The sequence below is a fragment of the Mesoplodon bidens genome (assembly GCF_964165515.1).
Source record: "Mesoplodon bidens genome assembly, chromosome: 4".
Taxonomy (NCBI): Eukaryota; Metazoa; Chordata; class Mammalia; order Artiodactyla; family Ziphiidae; genus Mesoplodon; species Mesoplodon bidens.
Window position 1 is genome coordinate 161,437,877 of NC_138160.1, and position 8,725 is coordinate 161,446,601.

Consider the following 8,725-nt stretch of genomic DNA (forward strand, 5'->3'; position numbering starts at 1 on the left):
TTACAAGTGCTGGTCTCTGTGCCTAGGGCTGGCTTCCTGCTGGAGCATCAACTCCCTTTTGAATATTGCTTTGTACAACTCCTGTGTACACAGATTTGGGAGGTAATGAGCATATGCTTGGATCATTCCCTGAGGAGCATGACCAGTGTCCTCGCTCATTAGAACAGCCAATGGATTGGGAGATTGAGATTGACATATATACACTAATATTATAATATAGATAACTAATAAGAACCTGCTGTATAAAAAATAAATAAAATAAAATTCAAAAATTCAAAAAAAAAAAAAAAAAAAGAAAAGAACAGCCAATGCTTTCGCCATAGCCAATCACATAAAGGAAGACAGCGCGTGGCTTCTGCCTCTGGTCTGAAGTGGAAGTTGGATTAGCTGCCTTCTGTCTTCCATAGCAGCTGAGATTACATTGGACCGAGTCATTTTCTTTTTCTCTGAAAGAAACACTTCTGAACTTTAGAAGGAGGTTATTTACAGAAATCCACATGGATCACTGCATTAACTAAAATATTTTGATTTCTAATTAAGAAATTATTTTATGTAAAAATCCTGCCATTTGTGACAGCAGGAATGGACCTTGAGGATATTATGCTAAGTGAAATGAGCGTAATTCGCCTTTCAGACAGAGAAAGATGAATACCGTATGTTATCCCTTATATGTGGAACCTAAAAACACTGACCTCACAGAAACAGAATGTAGAATGGTGGTTACCAGCGGCTGAGTGGTGGGGAAAATGGGAAAATCTGGTCAAGCGGTACAAATTTTAAGTCATAAGATGAATAAGTTCCAAGGATGTAATGTACAGCTTGGCACTCTAGTTAACAAGACTGTATTGTATACTTGAAAGTTGCTAAGAGAGTAGAGTTTTACTATTCTCCCCATCACAGCAACAGCGTGGTAATTGTGTGAACTGAAGGGTGGGTGAACTAACCTTATTGCGGTAAACATCTCACAATATATCCATGTATCAAATCATCACACTGTACGCTTTAAGCTTATGTTATATTTCAGTTACATCTCAATAAAGCTGGGCAAAAAATTAAGTTCTGCGCCAACATTTCCCTCTGAAATAGGAAGCTACCCAAATAGAGTTGCCAATAAAATATGGGACATCCAGTTAAATCTGAATTGCAAGTAAGCGACAGATAATTGTGTTACTATAAATATGTACTTACTATAAATATGTCCTGTTACTATAAATATTGTATGGCACATAATTATATTAAAAATTTGTTTATCTAAGCATCAAATTTAACTGGGAATTCTGTACTTTTATTTGCTCAATCTGGCAATCCTATGCCCAAAACACTTCAACCATGAAAAGAAAAGCAAACAGTCTGAAGGCTTGTAGATTCAGTAGGTATGGAAGCCAAGAAAATATTGAGGTTTTCCAACTTGATGTCTAAAATAATAAAATGCAGACACTTACTGTGCCAGAATTTGGCTCCCTCCTTCCTTCAACATTCTTGTAACCCAAGAAAGAAGCTAGGTCTTTGAAAAAGCAGATGGACAAAAGCCGACAGTATTCAACATGGTGCTGTTTTTGACAGTTGCTTGCTATGCCTGTTTGCCTGAAAACTCTTTGCACTTGGCTTTTCAGAAAATGCCTTCATCCAGCAAGGCATATTCATGACACAAGTTGGGTTTATTTTCAGAGATCCATCAATCAGGGAAAATCTTCTCTGTCCCTAAATAAAATGTGTTTCTAATTCTATCATGTCAGCCCTCCATCGCCCAACAATACTTCCCATGTTTTTTAAAGACATAGATCCTGATCAGGTGTTTCTCCCTCTGGGCATTGCCCCCCATGCCCACACCTCACTCTCATCAGCCAGCCATGCAATGAAAAATTTGTGCCTTTATGAAAAAAAAATGTATTATGTTCATGAAGTCAATTACAATAGAATCTAAGTGTACACTCCCTTTTTTAAAATGAAAAAAATGTGTATGTGCATAAAAACAAGTTTGGAAGAATAAACACCAAAATGTTAATGGTTATCCCTGGGTCGTGAGATTTATGGGTGATTTCACTTTTTTGCATTTATTTATTTAGCCTAGCTGTAACTTTAGTCCCAACCCAGCTTCTCTATAGTTTAAACTCTCCAGGGCATTTCTCACCATGGTAAACTATCAGTCACTTTGAGGCAAAGCTTCTCAGACTTTACACTGTAGAAAAATTACTTAGGGAGCTAGTGAAAATGCAGATTCCAAGGCTCACCCCAATGACTCGGATTTAGTAAATCTAAGCTGGGGCTCCCTGAATCTGCATTTTAAATCCCTCCTCTTCCAGTTTAACCTAGGGGAGCTATGGACCATATTTTGAGGAATATTGACTTATGGCTTCATTGAGCATTTTCTACATAAATTAAATGTGTGACTGTAGTTGAAATTTATTTTGGTTACTGATGCCAGAATTCAGTCATTTTTGAAAATTTTATGTGTATATATGTATATAAAGTATATATAAATGTATATAAAATAATATATATATATATATATTGGGTTGGCCAAAAAGTTTGTTTGGGTTTTTCCGTAAGATCTTATATGTATATATGTATGTATATAATTTTCAGGCCTATATCAGGTCCACTTAATTTCTAATTAAGTGTTTGGGGCAGAAGCTCCCCCGCTCCCTGGGCATAGCAGCAAACAGAGACTCACAATGTCTGCTTGATTCTGGGAGTGGGGAAGAAGGAGATGGATATTCCAGCTTCAGGTGCTTCCTAATTCAGGTCTTTATTTCTTCTATTTCCTAGGCTTTTTGTTTGTCTGCTTCCAGTTTCACTTGCCAACATAATGTAAACTCCAGTGCTAAGGTCTGAGATTTTACATGATTTTCTTTAATATTTACATTTTTATATGTAACTTTTTGTGCTAAAACACTCCCTACTGCTAGCCCTGCTGCCATTCCCCTGGTCTTGGAAACCATCCCCCCGCCCGACCCCCAGCCCGGCCTGTGCTGCTTGCTATAGAATCCCTACTGGCTTCCCACTGCTGCTCTTGCCCCCATGAGCTGCTTGCTCTGCACACTACAGCTGGATGTGCTTTTTAAAAGGTAAATTAGATCATGTCATCTCCTGCTCAGAATCCTCCAGTGGTTTCCTACAGTCCACTTTGGAAGAAGCACAAAGCTCCTGACCCTGGTCTATAAGGCCTTATGAGCTCTGGTTTCTGTTTGTCTCACACAGCTTTCAGTCCTAGAACATGCTGACAACTGTTTTGCAGTTGTTTCCTTCTGACCCTCCCAAACTGGTTTCTTTTTATGCTTTAGGGTTCAGAGAGGCCATCCTCTAATATCATCCCATCCTCTCTCCCAGCCCCTTATGTTTCCATATAATACTTGATTTAAATTGTACTTTTAAAATGTATGTTTCTCTTTACTTTTTAGTGTTGTTTGGGTTGGTCTCTTTCACTATTACGACATATCTTTTATAAGGGCAAGAAACTATCATTGTGCTCACCCTTGTCTACTCATTGCTTATGATTGTACTCTGTGCCTAGCACAATTCATGGAACATAGTTAGTGCTCAATAAATCTTGGTCCAGTGACTGAATGAAGGGGTTGGCCTGCTACAGTAGTATCCTGAAGAGTCAGAGAAACCAGGGTGTGCATCAGCGTCCATCACTCTGCTGGGCCCTCAGCAAAGTTCTGACAGTGGAAGTCATACCTTTGTGGCTTCTAAAGCCCTCTGATGGAGGGACAGTTCCCATGGTGGCCAAGGAGAAAGTGGATGAACCACAGAATCTAAACACTGAATATTTTTAGTTTTCTCTGCTTTCTGATTCATCCTGGCACACAGACCAAAGATCCAAGACAGCGATGAAAAGCACACTCATGGCTGTCCTAGAAGGCAACAACAGGCCTGAAAGCTTCAAAGCAGCCTCGTGTGGTGTGGGAAGAATTATGAAACTCTGATAAAAGAACTCTCTTGGCTGTGGATCGTCATTTGAATAAAAATCAAATGACTTAGAATCTGTCCAAAATGAAGGATGTTTTAATACTTTGTGTGTAAAAACACTGATATTTTGCTTCTTTTTTATTAAACAGATTTTATTATTTTTCAGAATCTTGTCAGCATAATCATTTTATGGGTGGATGAAATATTCAGCCCTGCTGCTGCAGGAGTTCTTTCATAGCAATTACCTTGTGGCACTTTCGCTGTAATTAGGTTTTCACGGAAGATTTTTCCCCGGGTCTGTGTAATAAATGAAATATGACCAGAATTTAAATTTGTCAATTACAAGCAAGCACAGTGCATAAACACACAACAGAGCCATGAATTCCAAATCTCAGGCTGTTGCTGGGGGGCAGATGCTCTGAAAATTAAAATGGAAATAAAACTACTGACTGGCAAGTGAAAAGTGGCCCCCATAGAAAGCAGATCTCCCCTAACACTCATGCATGATTCTACCCAACAGGGCAAGCTCTTGATTACAGATTCTTTACCGTGAAACCGACAAATCAAGCAGCAAGTAGTGAATTTGTGTTCAAATAATTTACATTGGCCTCTGATCACTTGCCCTATGTTTCTTGAGGCTAGATCAAAAGGATTTTGGACACGGCGGACCAGAGCCCACAGCAGTATGCAGCCTGATGGTGGTGTTCTGTCTGAGTGGTTCAAGGAGAGACAGATTTGGGGGCAGGGTCTGTTGTCTCCCAGCAGCAGCTATTTTCACTGACCTGACTTCAGTAATTGCTCCTGTGGGGCCCTCTGCCGACCATCTCTTGTACAGAGGGAAATTCTACGAGTCGGCAACTGTTGAGGACTCTTGACAAATCGTTTATTTCTTTAAAGGAGCCACAAAACAAGAGCAACTTTTTTTGAACTGCATGTATAAGAAGCCCTAGGCAAGGGAAAAGAAACACATTTTTGTAAACTTATCGAGTACCATGCATGTATTCATGCGACAATTCTTTCTTGAGTATCTCTTGTGTGTCAGTCACCAAGTTTTAGGCATATAGGGGTGAGCCCAAACTGACAGGTCTCTTGCTGGTCTGCAGGTCGACATGGATAGCTCTTGGTCTGGAGGAAGAAACAGACTGGAATCCACAAACAGCTCAATTTAATTAGGGGCGTGCCATGTGTTGGGGGCAGCTTTCAGGAAGAGTGTCCCTGAGGTAGGGACATTCAGGCTGAGATCAGGAGAGAAGGACATTCCAGGCTGAGGAAACAGCCTGTTCATGGGCCCTGCATCAGAAGACAGCTTAGTGTATGAGAGGGCTTGAAAGAATGTCCAGCAAGGCTAGAGAGCAGGGAGCAAGGGGATGCCTAGGGCAAGAAGAGATGGGAGAAGGGGCAAAGGCCAGACCATGGAGGTTGTGTGGAGGAATGCAGTCGCTCCTGAGACCCATGGGAAGCTACTAAGGTCTCTTAAACAGGTAAAGACTGGGAATGGTGGTGGTTGATAAGATCATATTTGTGGTTTGGAAAGATGGCCCTGGCTTCATGATGGAGAACAGATTGAAAGAGGGAAAGAATAGGCTCAGGAAGTCCAGTTAAGAGTCTAGTTGAATAGTCTGTGTGAAAGTTGGCAATACCTTGTTTAAAATGGTGTGCAGAGAGATGGAAGTGAAATCAGAGAATGTTTAGGGGATAGAATTAACATGGACTTGGTGATGAGTGATACATGGTGATGGAAGGTCAGGAGCATTAAGCATGGCCTGCATTATCTCATTATTGTTAGAGCCTTGCAAAATAGCATTGTCCCCATTGTACACATGAGGAAAAAAATGGGCTCAGAGCAGTTTAGTCTTGGGCTAGAGATCATTCAGCTGGGAAGCGGCAGGGCCATATGCCTACTACTCCCCTGCAGTGTCTCTGAGAGCCCATGGGGATATTTACCCAGGAACTCATCTCTCCCATGTACTCTCAATGTATCCCCTACTTGTTGAGAACACCCTAAAATGCTTACTGTATTTGTTTCCTTGTCTGTCTTTCCTGCTAGCTTGTTGAGGCCTGGGCCTTATTTGTCCCTGTATTGTCAGTAATTAGTCCAGTGCCTGGCTCAGAGTGGGGACCAGGGAGAGTTTGCTGAGTGAATAAGAAACTTTCACCAGTCTCTCATGGAAGGGAGCCAGCTGGAGGTCACTGTGTATTTTTAAACAACATTCTCACTGACCTAATTCTCTCTTGCATTAGGACCACAGTTTGGGTTTTTTTGTTGGGAGGCTCCAAAAGGACATTCAAGAAGGATCTAGAAGTTTCTAGTGGTCTAGTGTGGTTAAAAAAGCATAGGCTTTGGAATCATGTGTCTTTGAATTTAAATCTTAGCTCCTCAGTTTATAAGCTGCACATCCTAGAGTTACTTATCCTTTCTGAGTATTCATGTCCTCATATGTAAAATGAGGATAATTTAAGTATTTACTTAATTGGGCTGTTGTGAAGGTTGCATCTGAACATCTTTACAAAGGGCTTGGCACATTAGTTTATAATTCCCTGTTTTTGTAGAAAAGAAGGGGCAAGCTTTCATGGCTAGCCAAGAAGGCAGATGGGGCTGGGAATATCTCTCCATTTGGCCTCAAAATTCCTGTCGCTTACAGACTCCTCTTCCTGTGGTTTATTCTGGAATAAGGAAAGAGGAAGCTGGCTCTCTGGGGGTCCCTGACAAGCTGACAGATGTCCCCTAAGGCAGCTTTCAACAGAGAGCTCTTTTATTATTATTATTATTATTCTTTGTGATTTACAGTGTGTGCCTACAAGCCTCTGGGCATGATCATGGGGTAGGAATGGAATTAATAAATCGTATCTGGTTCCTGCTTAATTCACGGCTCTGACAAAATTAAAAATGGAGACAAGTAGGAGAACCCAAGCAAACAGTGTCCCAAAGCCTGGATTCTGGGGCAGAGGAGGCTGCGGGAAGAATGTCGCCTAGCCAGAACTGCAGCTGGAGCCAGACAGATATCCAGATGGAACAGAGGAACCTGAGGACATGCCAGAAAGCAACAAGTCTTTCCAATTGAAACCTTTTGATTTAAGGAACCCAGGACTCTGGGATCATATATGCATGGGTTCAGATCCTGGCCATGTGGCTTATTTCTGTTAGCTGAGCAAATGGCTAAGGTCACACAGCTGGTTATTTGCAGAACCAGATTAAGATGTAAATCTGAATCCAAACCTGTGGTTTTTATTCACTGTGGGAGAGGAAAAATACTTTTCTCTCTACCCTTCTAAGTTCTTGGCTACAACTCCCTGTAATAAAAGACAGATTTTATTACAAGAGAAAAACAAACAGAAGTTTATCAAAATTGTTAAAAAACAAAATTTGACGGAGTAAATTTTAAAGATCTTACTGGCTTTATGCAACAATTCATGAATCAGGCAGCTTCCAAGCCAGCAGAGAGAAAGGCGCTCTGAGTAGCTGTACAAAATGAAAGACTTTTATAGGCAGAAGGGAGCAGGAACAAGAACGTTATACTAGGCAAAGAAGTGGGTTGGTTACTGTAAGGTTACTTTCCTTTAGGAGTTGGCAGGGGTCTATCGGGCAGATGACCTCACTAGTGCCGATCAGGTGATTCCTGATCGACTGGTTTAAGATTCCTTTTCTGGGAGAGCCGAAACTGTAATTTCACTAAGTCAAGCCTCAGCTTTGTGGACTCAGGGCTTAGCATAAGCAACTCCATTTTAAGCCTGTTGTCTTGCTTTTAACATGTGTGCCTTTTGTATACATGGGAGATGATACCCAGAGAAACTGAGTAACTCCCTGAGATGGTCCAAGCCTTCACCTTAAATACCAGCTTCCCCTACAGACAAAAAAAAGATGGGGAGAGGAGGAGAGGCTGTTTATGAGAAGTTCCCAGGGAAGACACAGCAAACAGGGGTAAGGTTTGCCATACAGATTTAAGTCAGTGTCTTTTCCATTGACCACAGTTTCTTCTGATTTAGAGTTATCCTCCTCTTCCTGGTTCAGGGTCGGAGATGCCTACAAATAGATATGACCTTTATAAATGTAAATGTCCCTTACACAAGGGTAACTTCTACTCTGTTTAAGAGCTTCTCTTGTGCCTGCAGTTTCTCAAAAATAATCAGCTCAAAATAATCCTTATGGGGCCTCCCTGGTGGCGCAGTGGTTGAGAGTCCGCCTGCCGATGCAGGGGATACGGGTTCGTGCCCCGGTCTGGGAGGATCCCATATGCCGCGGAGCGGCTGGGCCCGTGAGCCATGGCCGCTGGGCCTGCGCATCCGGAGCCTGTGCTCTGCAACGGGAGAAGCCACAACAGTGAGAGGCCCGCATACCGCAAAAAGGAAAAAAAAAATAAAAATAAAAATAATCCTTATGCCAAAAAGGCATATTTTGGGGTGGTATATTCTGCTACCCTTCACAATCATGTTATATTGTTTATGAACATAGTATAGTATATTATTGTTGCTTAAATATTTACTGCATAACCACGAGTTCCTTAAAATAAATGCCTGGTATACATAAGGAGCTCAATAAATGCATGCCGAAAGTTTTGCTGTCTTAGATTTTTCTCCCCTGAAATTCCCTGCCCCCTCAATACCCCACTCTCACCTCACAAACAATTACATCAGTCCCTGGAAAAAGAGTCTTAGAGAAAAACGTCTCAAGATCTTCACAAATTGCCTAATTCACAATATAAAAATAAATATCTGCACAGTATGTCTTTCAAATCTCATTTCCCTCCAGTCATGACGTTCCTGGGTAAACTCTCACGTCACACATTGACCACTGACTTTTTTCCCCCATTACTTG